This window comes from Artibeus jamaicensis, unplaced genomic scaffold (genome assembly GCF_021234435.1).
Source record: "Artibeus jamaicensis isolate MK-2021 breed Jamaican fruit bat unplaced genomic scaffold, CSHL_Jam_final contig_464, whole genome shotgun sequence".
NCBI classification, from domain to species: Eukaryota; Metazoa; Chordata; class Mammalia; order Chiroptera; family Phyllostomidae; genus Artibeus; species Artibeus jamaicensis.
Window position 1 is genome coordinate 8,125,435 of NW_026521842.1, and position 17,213 is coordinate 8,142,647.

General features: G+C 50.0%; 1 long non-coding RNA gene across 1 annotated transcript; it reads left to right on the forward strand.

Moving 5' to 3' along the window:
* Positions 1-2,346: 2,346 nt before the first annotated feature.
* On the forward strand, positions 2,347-7,638 carry LOC128627634 (uncharacterized). The gene is made up of 3 exons (XR_008391885.1): positions 2,347-4,236; positions 6,264-6,906; positions 7,009-7,638. It is a non-coding gene; the product is annotated as an uncharacterized LOC128627634 (long non-coding RNA).
* The last annotated feature ends 9,575 nt before the right edge of the window (positions 7,639-17,213 follow it).

The following is a 17,213-nucleotide window of genomic DNA, read 5'->3' on the forward strand; positions in this document are numbered from 1 at the left end:
GCTCAGTTGAGAGATTGCAGAAGCCGCTCCGCGCCCGCGCGATTGGTCCCCGCGGGGTCATGTGCCCGCCCCTCTGACGTCAATGGCGGCAACGGCGGCCGCCGCCGCGGCTTCGGCCTCTCGCAGGCGGAGTCGGCCGCCGGGCGGGGATGCGAGGGGCAGAGGCGCGGCCCTACAGGAGGGGGCGGCCCCTGGGGAGGGGGCTGTGCGAGCGAGCCCCAGCTGGCCCCCTCCCGGCCCCGCCCGGAATGCGAGGGTGGGCGGGGGCCGTGGGGGCGGGGCGTGACGTCACGCCCAGCCGCGCCCCCGCCGGTGCCCGGGCTTGTGCTCAAGCCGCTGCTGAGCTGCAAGGCCCGCGGACGGGACCAGATTCGGGAACCAGCCGAGGCACCCCCCGGACCACAGGCTCCCCACCCCGGCGGCCCTGATGGGAAACGTAAGCACCCCCAAACATGTCAACGCGGACGACCGGACGGCCGAGGTGCGTGCGACCAGGTGCAAACCAGAGGGAGGGACTGGGCCTGGGCTGAGCTCTGGCTAGAGGGGGTGGGCGCTGAACCGCTTGACCTCTGATATCCCCTCCAGAGCTCAGGCTGCCCCTCTGGCTGGCCCGATGGGGCCGTCAGACCGGGATGTTTCCTGGAACTGAAAATGTTGCCTCAATCATACAGATAATGAGCCCATATTGCCCTGTCTCAGCATACCAGGCTGCAGATCCCTGGCCTTTTGCAAATGTCTACCCGCCTTAGCCTTTGGGGTCCTCAAGCCACTTAGGAAGAGGGGACAGGCTCCTCAGCACCCCCTCCTTTGTCCTGCCCCTGGAGTCTGGCCCCTTCTAAGAACCTAGACAACAAAGTTTCCCCCAAAGTTACTGGACTGCCCCTTCCCTTCCTCTTCCTGCTCTCCAGTAGCTCCATCTTCTTTATCTCTCCCCTCAGACCGGGATCTGGACATTCATCTCTGCATCTCTAGGCCCAGCACCAGGCAGAGGAGAGAATTATACTGGAAGCACCTTAGTGGAATGAATTGCAGTATCACTCAGGAACCAGAACTGAAACCAAAAGGTTCCCCTTCTGCCATTAGGAGACATCTAACACCGTCCAGCAAATGCTCCGCTCCTCTGTCAGGTTTTCTCATGTCCACATGCTTCTGCAGTTAATACCATCAAAACCCCCAGATTTGTGTATTTTTGTTAGGTGAGGGTGCCCCACAGTGAATGCAGGAGTGTGAGCATGTGTTGAGTCGTATCATGAATACCGCAGTTTGTGCACAGAATCCCTCCCCACTCTCACTCAGAACCAACAAGATGGATGGGTTTCCCAAAGACCCTCTCCCCTGAGCCTGACCAGAGCTGGGGGCAGAGGGTGAAAGGCAGGGCCCAGTCCTTCACAAAATAAGACTCAAATGTCCAGCCTGCCCAGGAGATGGGCAGAGCTGTCCTCTCCTTGGGCAGCCTGAGGGAGACACAGTTAAATAAGAAAATAAAGTATTCAGCATTTCCCCACAATTTGCTGCCATTTCACTCAAGAGCCTTGAGAAAACCACCCAGCGAGAAAGGGGCATACCCAAGCCCCCACCTCATGCTGTAAATGTGGGTGCAAGGAATCATTATGACCAAGAACCACCCAGGTCATTCAAGGGTGGGGTTTAGTCAGTTGTCCAAACCTTTATTGAGTTCCTTTATATGCTGTCACAGGAGTAATTTTTATAATAGCCACAGTATCCAAAGCACTTCCTATGGGCTAGCAGTTGTACATGCATGCACCTTTCCTCTGTCACACCAACCTTATGACACAGCTGTCATCATCACCCTCTCTTGCAGATGAGGGTACAGAGAGGCTGAGCTACTTGCCCAGGCTCACTTAGCTGGTCAGGATTGGACCTAGGTATGGAGTTCAGATAAAGCATAATAGAGACAATGACCAACAGCCCTGTGCTTCAGCTCCAGGAACAGAGGGAGAACAGATAAGCCAGCAGTGCCGAGTACATGTCCTGACTTCAGGAGGCCTTTAGGAATCAGGTAAAGAAGGGGAATGGTGCTCCTGGAAGTGGGGGAGGGGTGTGGCAGACATGAAGAGGTGGGAGGTCGCTTGGCCTGTGAAGGAAACTGGCTCGTTTGCCAAGATACGCAAAGTGCCCCAGGAATGCAGGGCAGAGGCCTAAGAGATGAAAGTATTGAATTCAACTGGTATCTTTAAATAATTTTTTTTAATGTTCATTTCAAGTCAGTGACATGGAGCCCCCAAGATGCTGTAAGAAGAAAAGTTCCCTGAGGCAGAAGTCCAGAGTTCTGCTGGTTAACAGCAGAGCTGGCTCCAGGACCACACATGGCAGGTCAGGGCTCAATGAATAGGCAATGACTGATGGTCACGCCTACCTATTACACCTATTACTATTCTGGCACTTCAGAACGTGCTGGCCACAGGACCAGGTCAGTAAGCTGAGACGTGATGAGATGGGATGGCACTGGAGTTCAGCCTTCTAGACTGGGACTCACGTGACTCACTGCACAGCCCCATGCCTCCCACCATCCCAGGTTCTTGACCTAGAAATGAGTCTGAGTCCAGCTGTCAGATTCCATCAGAAAGCCCCTCCCTGCCGACACCCAGCCTCTGTAGGAGACAGCCCCTAGAGCTTCCATGGATAGATCATGTACCCAAGTCATCTTCAATGCTGTGGGAACCCAGACTCTCCAAAAAAAATGGTCACAGCCCCTCAGAGTTCACTCTCCTGGCATTGAACTTGACAGGTTTACAGAGCAGCAGAGAGAACACAGAAACTCACAAACCCTTCACTGTCCTTGAGCTCCCACAGGTCAGTTCACTCAGCCAGGTCACCAGACAAACATGTCCTTTTCTGCATTCTTTGCTGGTGGTCTCTCCTTGTTGGAGCCAGTTTCCAAAGGACCATGATGTGCCCTTACTGCTCACTGCATCATTTGAGTTCAGCAACCCATTCTGGGTTCACCCCCAGGGCCGCAGTGGTAGAGAGCCTACACTGGGTCAAGTGCAGTACTGGGACCTGTGGTTGTAGTGAGCAAGTAATAAACTGCCCTCATGAGCTCACATCTCCACTCTCAAGTCCCTGAAGAAAGATTCCCCTTGAGCTAAGTCAGAGAGAAAAGACAGATCTGCTGCCCTGGCTGCCCACAGAGGAATTTGATGAAGTGGCGAAGTCCCTGGTGGGGGCAGGGAGCATCACTGTGGGTGGCCAGCCCTAGGAGAGGTCCCCCTGAACACCCTCTTCCAGCAGACACTCCTAGAGATGGGTGCCCCCCTCCCTGCAGTGGTCTCCGGGGGAGATCCTCAACAGCCTTTGCACCACTCCCTTCTCGCCCCAGCCCACCACAAAATGGTGGACAAACCCGGCTCTGCCCTCCCAAGAGGGCAGGGTTCACTCCAGTTTTGCCCGTCACTGTGTCCAGTGGTGTGCAGGTAAATGTGTAACCATCAGCTTGCTGCAAAAAGGAAAGCCCTGATTCACAGCGTTTGACAGTTTCCATGGTGTAAGTATTCCCACCATAGCCGATTTCAGGCTACCAACATGCATAACTGAACGTGGAGTCAAAAAGAGATGCCCCCTACCATGGACTATTTCCACCCCACAGACACAGCAGACCGGGAGACAGCAAACAGTGGCTGAGGGGCCAGATTCCGCTCTTGGCCTGCAGTACCTGAAACCTTTGCTCTCTGGCCCTTGTATAGAAAAGGTTTGGCGACCCCTGCGATAGACATAAATAACCTCCAGAACAGAGATACCAGTGAAATGTAGTAAAATAATTAGGAAGTGATGTGTTTTATTACCTTTTAAAATATATAATTTATTTAATGGTAACTTTATATAATTTAATTTTATTTAATGGCTGTTTGACAATCAGCTTGCAAGCTTCCTGATAAATTAACGGTTGGCTCTTGTGAGCCGGTAGGCTAACTTCAGCAAGCCACTGCTATTTCTCTGGGCCTGGCCCAGAGGAGGTACGTGCTAGTTATCTGTTGAAGGGCTGGAAATCTACCTGCAATGCCTACGTTCTAATCGCTGGGTGACATTGCCCCGCTCTTTCACCCTTTCACTCCATTCCATCAAAAACCTATCTATTAGCAGCTACTGAGTTCCAGGGCCTCTATTGGATGCTACAGATCCAGTCTACCCAGGATGTTCCCACCTTGGAGCTCACAGTCGAGTGGCAGGAACCAGGCGTCATCTCCCCACAAAAATCACCAGCACCCTAGGAAAAAAGTACGCCAAGAAGAAAACGACCTCTTCCTCTTCCCTTTCCCAACTGTGTATATCTTCCGTTGATTTATTACAAAGTGGGGTCATAACAGCGCCCTTTTCCAGAGTTGTAGAAATTAAACGAGGTAATCAGTATCAGGCTCACGGCCTGGCACAGAAGGAGCACTTTGAATGAGCTTCAGCTAGTTCATGTCCCCACCGGCGTTGTAGAACCCATGCCGACTCCCCAGCCACGGACTCTCCATCCACTCCGTTTCTTGGACTTTTCCCATTTGTCCAACAGCCGGAGTGCAGATACTCCAGATACAGATGTGTTCAGGGTTCTAACCTGCATACTATTGACATTTGGGGCTAGATAAATCTTGGTGGCAGGTAGCTGTCCTGCGCACAGGAGGACTTTCAGCAGCATTCCAAGCCTCTACCCACAGATACCAGTCGCATCCCTGATTTGTGACAACCATAGTGTCTTCAGACATTGTCACATGTCACCCAGGAGCCCGAAATCACTGCTGTTGAGAACCCCTGGTTTAAAGGAAGATGTTTTCCCCTCCCTTGCAGTGGACACGGTCTGCTCCCCCACCATCCTGTGGTTTGCAGTCCCATGTTGCTCGCACTCACACAATAGCACGTTCCCCCTCAGATGCCACTTCTGGGGGCTGGAGCAAACTTACCGCCGGCTTGATCAGCCTGCCAAGGAACACGGGGAACCATAGGATGGAATAAGGTACAAGCTCTTTTAAGTCCTCTGTTTTTAGAGCCTACTGAATGTCATGAAGCCACACTATAATAAAATGCCGAGCACCAAAAGCAGGTAACAAAACAGTTTATTCTTAAGTGGTCCCGATTTCATACCTACTCATCACGCTATTGCTTTTGGGAAACTCTGGAACCTCCGTCTGAAAACTGACTCAAAATTACATCAGCTGGGAGATCATTCCCAAGCCTCATCTTTAACAGGCATGAGACACCAGTATAAGGGGACACACATTTCGTACTGATAGCATTTAGTGTACTGATCACATAATAAAATGTGCTATTTTTCCGGTATAAGGAGAGGAGTCGTGTTAATGAACATCCTCCTCCTCCTTCTGAGCTGATGTGAAGTCAGCCCATTTTCTAGGCTTATCAGCAGTGATGGGAAAGGTGGAGAGCCCTTTTTTATTTATCAACCAGTGATACTGGGTAGCTGATTACTGCACCACTTACCCACCTTCTCTGGTTTCAGGGGACAGAAGACATCAAATGAACAGGAAATACCATTCTCTCCCCCCTTTCTGTCTCACTTTCACCAAATTCCTAAGTCTGAGGTTAACTTTTTAAAAAATCTTACAGAGAAATGGTAGTTTATCTGGAACTAATATTTTTCACAGAATCGATTGATTGAGTTACATACACAAACCAAAACCTAAGAGCAGTCAGCTCTGGATAACTAAGGTCAGGGTAGCCAAGATCAAGGGTTTGTCTAAGACCCCACAGCAGGAGAGTGGAATTGCAGGTCCCTTTCTTCCCCTTTTAAACCAATGTTACTGAAATATAACTTCCATGGAGTAAAATGTGCCCATTTTCAAGAACAGGTTGGTAGGCAGTGATGAATGTCTTCACCCACATAACTGACACCTTGATCAAGACACTGGAATGGAACATCCCCACAGCCCCAGCATCTTCCCAGGGCACCTCCTGGCCACTGCATCCCCTGACCCACTGCTTGTAACTATAGACAGTTTCACCCCTTCTTGAATTTCATGCTAATAAAATTGAAAGTTGTGTACTCTGGGGATCTGACTTGGACACTGCACAGCAGTTTCTGAGATGCACGCTGTGGTCCGCTCCTTTTGTCGCTAATACAGCCACTGTGTGGACACAACACTTCTGGGTAAATTCTGTGTTCTTTATGCCATCCCCTAAGTTTCTACCATGAGCATGTATTAATCTCTTTTAGTTTCTTAAATTAATCTCTTAAATTAATCTTTCTTAAATTAATCTCTTCTTCTTTTTCATCAAGTAGACAAATGCTGTTTCTTTTTTTAAAGAAATTCACAGGGACCTCATGAAGAGCCCAAATGCCACGCTGCTGCTGACTGGTGAAAACGATGTCTGGCACAGCCTTACGGAGAACCGAAGGCCATGGATCATGTTTTAAAAAATAAAAACCACTGTGTTTTTCAGATTAATTGCCTCTCTCTCCCACACCAGCCTTTGTGGTGAGCTCTTCAAATTGACCAATTTAAATGTGACCTCCTTTCTTTACCCTCCATCCGCTCTGAGTCAGTTGCTAAGAAGCAATGAAAGGAAGTGGAGGGGTGATGTGTTGCATGTGTGGGGAACATGTGGTTCTTCCAAAACTTAGCCTCCCCTCCCTTCGCATTAGCCCCTTCAGACAACCTTCGGATGGGCAAGGGTGATGGTATCGCCCCATTTCACAGATTAGGAAGCTGAGGCAAGATGGTGGGTTTGTCTTGAGATCTCGCAGCAGGAAAGTGGGAAGATGCTAATCCAGCGGCACCAGGCAGGACGGTGAAGAGCTCGAAGGCACAAACTTCAGATTTAGATCCCAGCCCTCCTCCATCTTCCTCAGCTGAGTTACTGCGCTAACTAAATCAACCTCTCTGAACCTCGGTCTCTTCATCTAAGAAACAGAGATCCAATCGAGATGTTCACAATGGAGCTGATAAGGTAATGCATAGATAGTGCTTAGAACAAGGCTTAGAAGAAGTTGGGGCTCAGTAGGTGGTAGGGAAAAATGGTTTCCCACCTCCCGCTCTCTACTTTCTTCAGCCATGGCGTAAAATGAAATGATTCCAGCCTCCAGCCTGCCTGAGTTGAAGGGGAAAAAAGGACATTTCCTTGTAACTCCAGGAAGATCAGAGTCTCACGGATGCAGAGAAACGAGAAGGCAGGCTTCAGCGTCCAGGCATTAGCCAAGAAACCTTGGTTGCAACAGAAGCCAGTTGGAGTAGCTTCAACAAAGAGTCAAGATGGGCTATGAGGCGCCAAGGTGGCCTCGTTAGCGCTCCAAAGGCATGAAGGTGCCCAGGGTTCAGAAAGGGCCAGGAGCCTGCCACCCAGGGGCCTTCTCTCTGCTTCATGCGTCTGCCCCTCTCTACCTCTTCCTTCCGCACATCCTGGCTTTCTCCGTGACGTCTCTTCAGCACAACGGAGGTGGCCACCTGAGAGACCAGCTGGGATCAAACTAGGATACGATTGGCCCAGTGCCAAGGGAAGGGCTTGGTTGGCTCCGCTTGGGCCAGATGCCCAACCCAGCTGGTGTCAGAGCCAAGTTCTACAGACATGGCACCTGCTCCTGAGAGGAGCGAAGGGCGGTCAAGGGGGTCGCTGTGAGCTGGGCAGGTGCCCCCAAGAAATGTCATACGATGAACAACCACTTCTTTCATTGTACCTCCCAACTTTGTGCACTTCTTTATTAAGAGCCAATGTCCAGGCAGGACTTGGTGTGCATCAGCCACTGGTGTAAGCACTTTGTACATGTTAACTCCTCACAAGACTACGCTTTCAGGGATCATTTCTATAGTTCGTTAAGTTAATCCTCACAAAATTGCAGTGAGGTTTATTTTGTCCATTGTACAGATGGGGAAACTGAGGTGCAGAGGTAAAACAACTTGCCTAAGATCATACATGAACTCCGCCAGTCTGGTTCCAGACCCACTCTCTCTTAGCCACCAGGCTGTGTTGCTTATTTTAGCTCCAACTATGCATTTTGCATTTCTTCTGTTAGTCCATGCCTGTCAAAATGGAGGGAAGAAAAGATGAGGAAGTGGAAGAATGTGATATCTGACATTTCACAATAGCATTTAACAGTCGACAGTGGGAAATGCTAGAGCTTTGCTGGTTGATCTATTTCATTCCGACCTGGAGTTGGGGTGGGCGGTGGGGGGGTGGCATGGGCAGCCTGCATGTCCTCCAGGACACTTCCCTTGTCCTGGGCCAACCTGAGGCAGCATCTGGAGCTTCTTTATGTCTTACCCTACACCTGCACACAGTGGGCGCTCAGGAGGGTTTGTTATTGCTGAGGAAATGTGTTCCTCACTTTATAGTTCTCGAAGCCTTTGCAGAGACAGGCAAAGAGGTAAGTTAAAATCTTGTTCCTGTGATGCCATGAGGAAGGGGAGCCAGTGGAAACAGCACACGTAGAGAAACCAGCGCCGCTCACCAGCCACGCCTGGGGAGGCACAGGGCCCGCAGCAAGGTCCGCACGAAGGCTCTCCTCTCCCCTCAGCCTTCCGGCCTTCCCTCTCCTCTCAGTTCCCACACCTGCTCCAACACTGGCTACCTGGCGCTGGGCCCAAAGCAGCCTCCTGGCGCATCCTCAGGGCCGAGTGTTCGCTGTCAGCCAGCTTCCCACCCCCAAACATCCAGGTAAGGGATCTGATTGACCCGACCAGTGTCTGTCCAGCCAGGCCTCGGAGTTCTGGTTCTGAGCCCCAGGACCTAGGCTCAAAGAAAGAAAGTAAGATGCGCAGGGTCTCCCAGGTTCTCCCAGATAAAAGGCAGACGAGCCAGGATTCTGGTCTGTCAGCCCCAAAGGAGTGTCCCAAAAATGCTGTAACAAAGCACCACGAATGGGCTGGCGGGGGAGCTTAGGCAACAGAAATTTACTTTCTCACAGCTCTGGGGCCTGGAAGTTCAAGATCAAGGTGTCAGCTGGGTTGGTGCCTTCTGAGGGCTGAGAAAAGGATCGGTTTCAGGCCTCTCCCCCAGCTTCTGGTGGTTTGCTGGCAATCTTCAGCTTTCCTTGGCTTGTAGACAGATGTATCACCCCAATCTCTGCCTTCATGTTCCAGGCACTCTCCCTGTGTGTGGCTGTGTCCAAACTTCCTCTTTTTATAAGAACACAGTCATGTTGGACCATGGGCCCACCCTAGCCCCGCATGACCTCATCTTAATTTACTCCATCTGCAACAGCCCAATGTCCAAATAAGGTCATGGTCTGAGGTGAGGGGGGGCTAGGACTGCAACATCTTTTTGAGGGACATAATTCAACCCGTTACAGAGCCCAAAACCTGCCGCAGAAGGGCCACTCGTTTCTGCCCCCACGTAGTTCCCACCATGGCGCGCCCCAGTCCCCAGGCCTCCTTTCAGCCCCAGTGGACGTCCCTCATCCTGCTTTCTCCAGAACAGGCATGGACACCGGTCTGCCCTCCTGGCCTCACACTCACACCACAGCGTTCACAGGGAGCAGCTGTGATTCGGGAGGACCCACTGGGGGTTCCCCGGGCGGCACATGGCTCAACTCGGGAGGAGGCTGGTAGGGAGGCTCCGTGCAGACGGACAGCCAGTGTCCGTGCTTCTCCGCCACGCTCCAGTTTCACAGGCAATTTCAGAGGCATTAAACCTGAACAGCTCACAATGGGCTAATGAATTTCATTCAGTACAGACAACAATGACCCAGGAATCAAAGCCGGCCAGGGGGACCTCTGGCCTGTGGTTGCACAATAGCAATGGTCGGCAGGTGGCTGGGTCCCGGGCCAGGGATGCAAGTAAGTGCTTTATTTTTACATGTATTCACTTTTCCATTTTGTTTGGCTAAAATGTTAAGCAGATTTCACTCAGAGGTTAACTAGCCAGGTTTACCCTGAGGATTACTTTTGGAAGCCCTGGATCTGGGCTCAGAGAGGAAGAACCCGCCCCGTCCATTCCTTTAGTCACGACATACATCACCAATAACTTGGGAAGCGCTACCTAAGACCACAGGCAGGGAAGCAGCAGGCTGGGGACTGGATAGTATACACTAGACCCTGTACATGCCTTACTTTGATTTGGTGACTCGTAGTTTTGAGCCTTTACCTGATGTTTGCCATCTTGAAAGGAAAAGTGCTAAAGGAGCCACCAACACATTCAAATCCCAGCAACCTTGACCCTCTCCTGCAACCCAGCAGGCAATGGGATAGACCATTTGCCTTGCCAGACCTAGAACAACCCCCAGGGGGCTCCCAGGCCACCACGCTATTTTGCAAATGGGGAAACAGAGGTTGAATGAAGGGAAGGAACTTCACCCAAGACCACACAGGTGATGGGTTGCAAAACCGGGCTCAGAGATCCAGACTCCCTCAGCCCAGAGCTCCTCCCACCCGTCTCCAGCTTTTCTCCTGTAGCAGCTGAGGAAGGCGCCTTGTACCTGTGCATTTCCTGTCTGTCTGTTTGCTGTCTGAGTCTGTGCAGTCGGATCCCCTGGGAGGTTCATCTTTCTCCTGTTCCGTCTGCCCCAGCCCCTGGAGCCAGGCTGTGCATCCTACTCCACCCCTAATGATATGTGTGTTGCTTCCACCCTCTCCCGGGACTTCTACAGCTCTTCACACCTTGTCCAAGCTTCCTCTGGGCCTCCCTCCTGGTGCCACCATCCTCAGCCCCAGGGGAGGCGCTGATCCAGGTTCCTGGCTCAGACTACCCCTGGCCATTTCCACTGAGCCCCCTTGGCTCTCATTCCCACCCCCACACCCCTTTATTCTGCCACCTGCAACTGCCTGGTGCTGGTGGTCCTTCCCCAGGGTCTGATACATGGGACAGACCCCCCCATGTGTGGCTACAGACCAACGTGGCTATGAAAAGATGTAGCAGTGGGGACTTTTTAAATTTGTGGTTGTTACAAAAATGATATATTTTCACTGGATAAGATACAGATAAATAAAAAATATATGATATATTTTATAAAATATGTAGATAAATAAAAAGCAAATAATAAATATGAGGTACCTAATATATTCTAAGCACCACACACATATTAGCTCATTTAATCCTCAAATGAGAAAATCTACAGGACAAATGACTTGGTTTTTTCAACAAATAAATGGTAAGGAGCCCTGGCTGGCGTGACTCAGTGGACTGAGTGCCAGCCTGCAACCAAAGGGTCGCCAGTTCAATTCCCAGGCAGGGCACATGCCTAGGTTGCAGGCCAGGTCGGGGCACATAAGAGGCGACCACACATTGATGTTTCCCTCCCTCTTTTTCTCTCTCCCGCTCTCTCTAAAAATAAAAAGTAAAATCTTTTTGAAAAAAACAAATGGTAAGGAAAAAAGGTGAGAGGGAGATAGTATTTAAATGAAGAGACTTAAAAGTGTCATTGACTAGAGAGAGACAGGTGGGTGGACATGTGGCAAAGAAAGCACAGTAACATGTTAATGCATGAATCGGGTGATGCGGGAGCTCACGGTGCCGTCCTCCACCTTCACTGGGTGTTTGAAAACTGTCCTGATAAAATGCTGGGGGTGCGGGGGGTGGATCTGTCAGCCAAAGGTAATGTGTGGATACTACTTCAAGCATATCAAATTAAAAATACATTTGTGGGACAAGTGCAGATGGTTAGATATTCAATGACTAGATGATTAGATATTGGATGATTTTAAGAAATTATTTTAAAGAAATTTTAGATGTGATCATAATATTGTGATTTTTTTTTTAAGAGTCTATTTGGCCCTGGCCAGGTGGCTCAGTTGGTTGGAGCATCAATCCTATAAAACAAAAGGCTGTGGGCTCGGTCCCGGGTCAGGGTGTGTAGGGAGGCAGCTGACTGATGTTTCTCTCTCCCATTCATGTTTCTCTGTCTCTCAGATCAGTAAACATATCCCCTGGTGAGGACTAAAAAATAAACAAACTCTTAAAAGAGTCTCTCTATTTGAGATCTGCTTTAAAATAACCAGCAGGGGAGGTAGAGATGAAACAAGATTGGCAGTGCATTGCTAATTGCTGAGCTGGGTTACAGAGGCTCATTAGACAAGATACCTTCTTTTGTGAAAGTTTGAAAGGTCCCACAATCAAAAGTTTATTTAAGGGAATCACCTCTCTGTTGGCGGATACTGTTATCTCGGCCGGGAGGAGACTGTTTACACGCGTTTGCCCAAGATCACCCAGCTGGTAGAACCCTGAGCAGGGGTCCTAGAAAATTCCTGCCTGACGTTCCATCACCCACTCTTCACACTTTGCTGAATATCCTTCTAGATCTGCTATGCATATAAAAGGATTTTGAAATTTTTTTAAAAAAGGGTTGTGAATGACTTGGAAGTATATACCTTTGCCTGACCCCATCTCTGTGCCACACAGATGATGTAGCGCGTCCTGAAGCATGTATTTCTGACGTGTCTCTAGGAAAGGGCGCTAACGAATAAGGTGGAGCACCGTCCAGGCCACGCGCTGTCACCTGGGTGGTTTGGAGGAGGCCCCTTCCTCTTCCAGCATTAGCATTAGGCCACACTGTTGTCCCCGTTTATACGGAGGAGGAAACAAAGTCAGAAAGGAGAAATGGCTTGTCCAAGGTCACAGAGCTAACGACTGCGAGAAAACCTGTGCACACATTTGATAGTGTGACGCAGTGAAGGTCCGTCGGCCCCTGGCCTGCAGCCTCTGATTCCCGGACCCCACACCACAGCTGAGCGGGAGCGGTGACACCACCCTGAACAGCAGAGGAACACACCAGGGGCCTGGCTCAACCCCCATACTGAACGGCTCCCTTTTTGAAAAAAACCGTGGTAAAATAAACATAACATAAAGTTTACCATTTTAACCACTTTAAGCGCACATTGTGCATTAAGTACATTTAAGTACATTTAAGTGGCATTAAGTACATTTCTGTTGTTGTGCAACCATCTCCACCATCATCTCCAGAACTTTTCCGTCTTCCCAAACTGAAGCTCTGTCCCCATTAAACACGAACTCCCCACTGCCCTCCCCCAGCCCCCGGCGCCCACCATCCTGCTTTCCGTGTCTCTGACCCTGACTCCCCTAGGTCCCTCGCGTGAGGGGCTTCATGCAGCATTTGTCCTTCTGTGACTGGACGGGTCCACTCAGCATAACGTCCTCGAGGTCCATCCATGTTGTAGCGCGTGTCAGAATTTTCTTCCTTTCTAAGGCTGAATAATATTTCATTGTATATACAGGAGTGAGCAAAAGGAGGTTTGCAATTGTTCATATGGAAAAATATACAGTGCAAGAATAAGTGATAATGTAGGAATAAACTGTTGGTGTACTCACAACTGTGGGCAAACCTACTTTGCCCAGCCCTGCATAGACACCATATTTTGTTTACCCATTATCTGTCGATGAACATTTGGGTTGTTTCTACCTTTCCACTATTGCAAATGCTGCTGCTGCTGTGCACATGAGCGCACACCTCCTTGAATCCCTGTTGATGTTACTGTTTTAATGGGTATATGCCCAGAAGCAGGATTGCTGGCTCACCTGGCAATTCTCTTTTTCACCATTCTGAATCATTTTCATGCTATGCTGTATTTTTTACCTAATTCTAAGCCTTTCCATGTGGCCATGGTTTTGTCATTTTGGTGGCTACTCATGGGTCCCAGAGAGACAGAGTGGTGCCTGCTGACTTTATGCGGGGGCCTCCTCCTAACACCTCCCCCCTCCCCTGTCTGTGCGGGGTCCACCTGAGTCAGCTCATCCCTCGGACTCAGCGTCAGGGACGCAGCGTCAGGGCCCCAAGCGATGCCTGAGATTCTCCTCCATGCCCAGTTCCTAGGTGGCATTATACAATCTGTGGGTCATCACCTGTGGCACCACCCCCACCCCTGCCCCCACTCTGAAGGCAGCCGCTGCACCTCCTGCTCTCTGCTCTCTCCCTCCCAAGGCCCCTTCTCAGTCTCTGGGTCAGGTTACGTGAATGAATGTTATAGAAGTAATTAAGTAATTACCTACTCTCCTGGGAGTGGTTTCCAACTTTTCAATATTATTAACAAAGCAACAACAAAGAGAGGATTTTCTTCATGCTATTGAGTCAGTTCCTTAAGACATATTTCCCAGGAGTGGGAATAACTCAACCTTGGATTTGGGAGTGGGGCAGGAAATGAAAGGAAAAGGTAGACTGGGGGCCATTCACTAAGCAAGGGAGCCGGAAAGAAGTGTATGTCGGTGAGGGGAACAAGGGTCAGAGAAGCACTGCCGCCCCAGCCCTGGGAGTGGACGCTCTTCTCCTACTTCACAGGCAGTCCTTGTAGGGCCGAACAGTGGCTCCAAAAGATATGCCTACCCAGAACCTGTGCAGATGACCTTATTTGAACAGAAATCCTGGCAAATGTAATTAAGGACCTCAAAATGAGTTCATGCAGGATTGCTGGGGTTCCCAAATCCAATGACAAGTCCTTAGAAGAGAACAGAAGGGCGAATGGACCCAGAGAAGAGGCCACGGGAAGGTGAAGGCAGAGGCTGGAGAGGTGCAGCTACAAGCCACGGAACACCAAGGACTTCGGGCAGCCAACAGAAGCTAAGAGAGGGGCACGGAACAGATCCTCCCTTGCAGTCTCCAGAGGGAACCGCCCCTGCTGGTACCTTGACTTCAGACATCTAACCCCTGAACTATGAGAATACAGTTCTGTTATTTTGAGGCACCCAGTTTGTGGCAATTTACTACAGCAGCCACAGGTAACTAATACCGTGCCCATCTCTGCAGCCCCTTCCAGAAGGACACAGCCACCGCTGCTGGGGCTCATCTCTGGAGCAGGCTGAGACGTCCGCACTGAGTACTCAGCCCTTCCAGAGGGAGGTCGTTGGGTGTGCAGGGGGTGTCAATGTTGGAAGACAGGATGTCCAGCCCTCAGCCCACCAGGAAAGCCAGGCCACAAACTGGGGTGGGTGCATCCCTTGGCCATCTAGCTGGGAAAACAGAATTAGATTCTTTTCCGACACCACACACACAAATAATTCCTGGTGGACTGAAGCCAAGATGTGAGAAACAAAACGTGCAATTATTTAGAAGACATAGGAGAGTATTTCCATGACCTCGGTGTAGCTGAGGATTTCTTAAACAGGATACACTTTGGTACTTGAAGCATTTGACTGTGTTCAAAGAAAACCCTCTGTACATCAAAGGGCACTAGTGCGAAGACCAGCGATGGACCAGCAGACAAGTCGTGCAATGCAAGCCAGTTTCCTGGTTTTATGAAGAATTCCCACAAATCAATATGAAAGACACTCTCAACTCCAACTGAAAAAACGGGCAAAGATTCAAACAGAAAATTCCCCAAGGCAGAAACCAAACATATAAAAAGATGCTTAGCGTCACTGAAAAAATTGGCAAGAGGGTGCAAATTAAATGACGTCCTGATGGCAAATGTCCGTTGGTACCACCAGTTTAGGAAGTAATCGCCTCCCTTCACACTGTGGGAAGAAGGGAAGACCCCTCTCATATGTTAAAACACTAACCCCAGCACCTCAGAATGCGCCTATGTTTGGAGACAGGTCTTTAAAAAAAAAAAAAAAAGCAAAAAATGAAGTCACAGTGCTGGGCCCTGATCTGGTGTGCCTGGTGGCCTTATAAGGAGGGGAGATTGGGACACAGACACACAGAGGAAACATAACATGAGGACATAGGGAGAAGACGCCGTCTACATGCCAAGGAGAGAGGGCTCAGAAGGAAGCAGCCCGCAGACACGTGGATCTAGGACTTCCAGCCTCCAGCACCAAGACAATAATGTTTTGTTATTTAAGCCCCTTAGGGATATTTTATTATGGTTCCCAGGCAAGCTAATACACCTGTCAGCCGAAGAACGACTCATCAATTGTGGGACATCCATCTGAGAAAATACTGTCAGACAGTGAACACTATCAACAAAAGCCAGCTACAAAGTGCAGCATAGAACGGTTTACATTAAGTTTGAAAACATAAAAACACACTATGTCTTTTTTTTGTACATATCAATGAGTAGTAATAATCTAAAAACATACCTGGGAAGAAAAAACACCAAGTTTTATCCCAAAGGAGTGATATATGCACGGGAGACAAGAGAAGACCTGAATATAAGAGCCCCCTGAAGTCGAGGCCTCAGAATTATTTAGAATTTCTTCAATAGGATTGAAAGAAATAAGGTAAAATTCATGCATTCAACAGAGACCAAGTGCCCACGAGCTGAGAAGCCGGGGTGGAATCCATGCAAGAAAAGCACCCAAGAATCTGGGCAAGTGCTTCCTCACTGCCCCCGCCCCTGGCACACCTGTCCCCTCCCCAGCCGCCATTTCTCCGCAAGCAAGGTGAGGTTCAGAGGGTGTTATTTACCAGGTCTGCCAGCATGCACACACACACACACACACACACACACACACAGAATTCAAAAGAACAACACAACATAGCAACTTTCTCTATTTTTTTTTTCATAAAGAAACAGAGAATTCATCTTTCACTTTGCGGTAATATAAAAGAACAAAAACATGCCAAGAAAGAAGTGGCCGGTGACACAACATGCACCCAGTTTCCAGCGAAAACGGCAAATTAATCCCAGAGCGTGTACACTCACGGGGGTCCAGGAGGAAATTCAAAGACAAGATGAATTGATGGAAAACATTCAACCTCAGGAGTGGCCAGAATCCCCACTCCTACCTCACCCTGCCTGCATACAACCCAGGGCTCTGGGGGTGGGGGACTCTGACAGGCAGCAAGAGCCATTCAGAAGGTACCTGCAGGACAGGAGAGGGGACCAGGGGGAAGTTGGGGACCCCAGGGCCACTTTGGGGAAACCAGGGGATTCCCTGGGATGGTGTGAAACAGACCACTGGTGCCTGCCTCTGCCTTGGGCCAGCTGACTAACCATCCAAGAAACTACCATCCAAGTGCCCTGTTAGTGGATTTCCAATTTTTCTGAATGATGCCCCGTTCTGGGAAGATGTGGTGAACTAGAAGAGCAGAGCCTGTCTACAATCAGGGTTGGAACCGTCTGTGAATTCACTGAGGGCCTATTTAGTGAGCACCGACTATGTGCAGCCCCATTCTGGGCCCCGGGGCACTGCCGGGGGTGTCTGTGTGAGAGGGGTGGGGTCTGACCAGCAGGTGGATCACCCCCCACCCCGGCTCTAGCAGCAATGTGTCAGGAGGGACCAACAGCCCATACAGCTGGCTAATCACGGACTCAGCTCCTTGTCCAGCCCCAGCGAGTCTCTGTGAGACAATGGCACCGTCCGACTCTGACAAGGCTGACCAACTCGTCCTGGTTTGCCTGGACACGCCTGGTGTTAGCACTGGATGCTCAGTG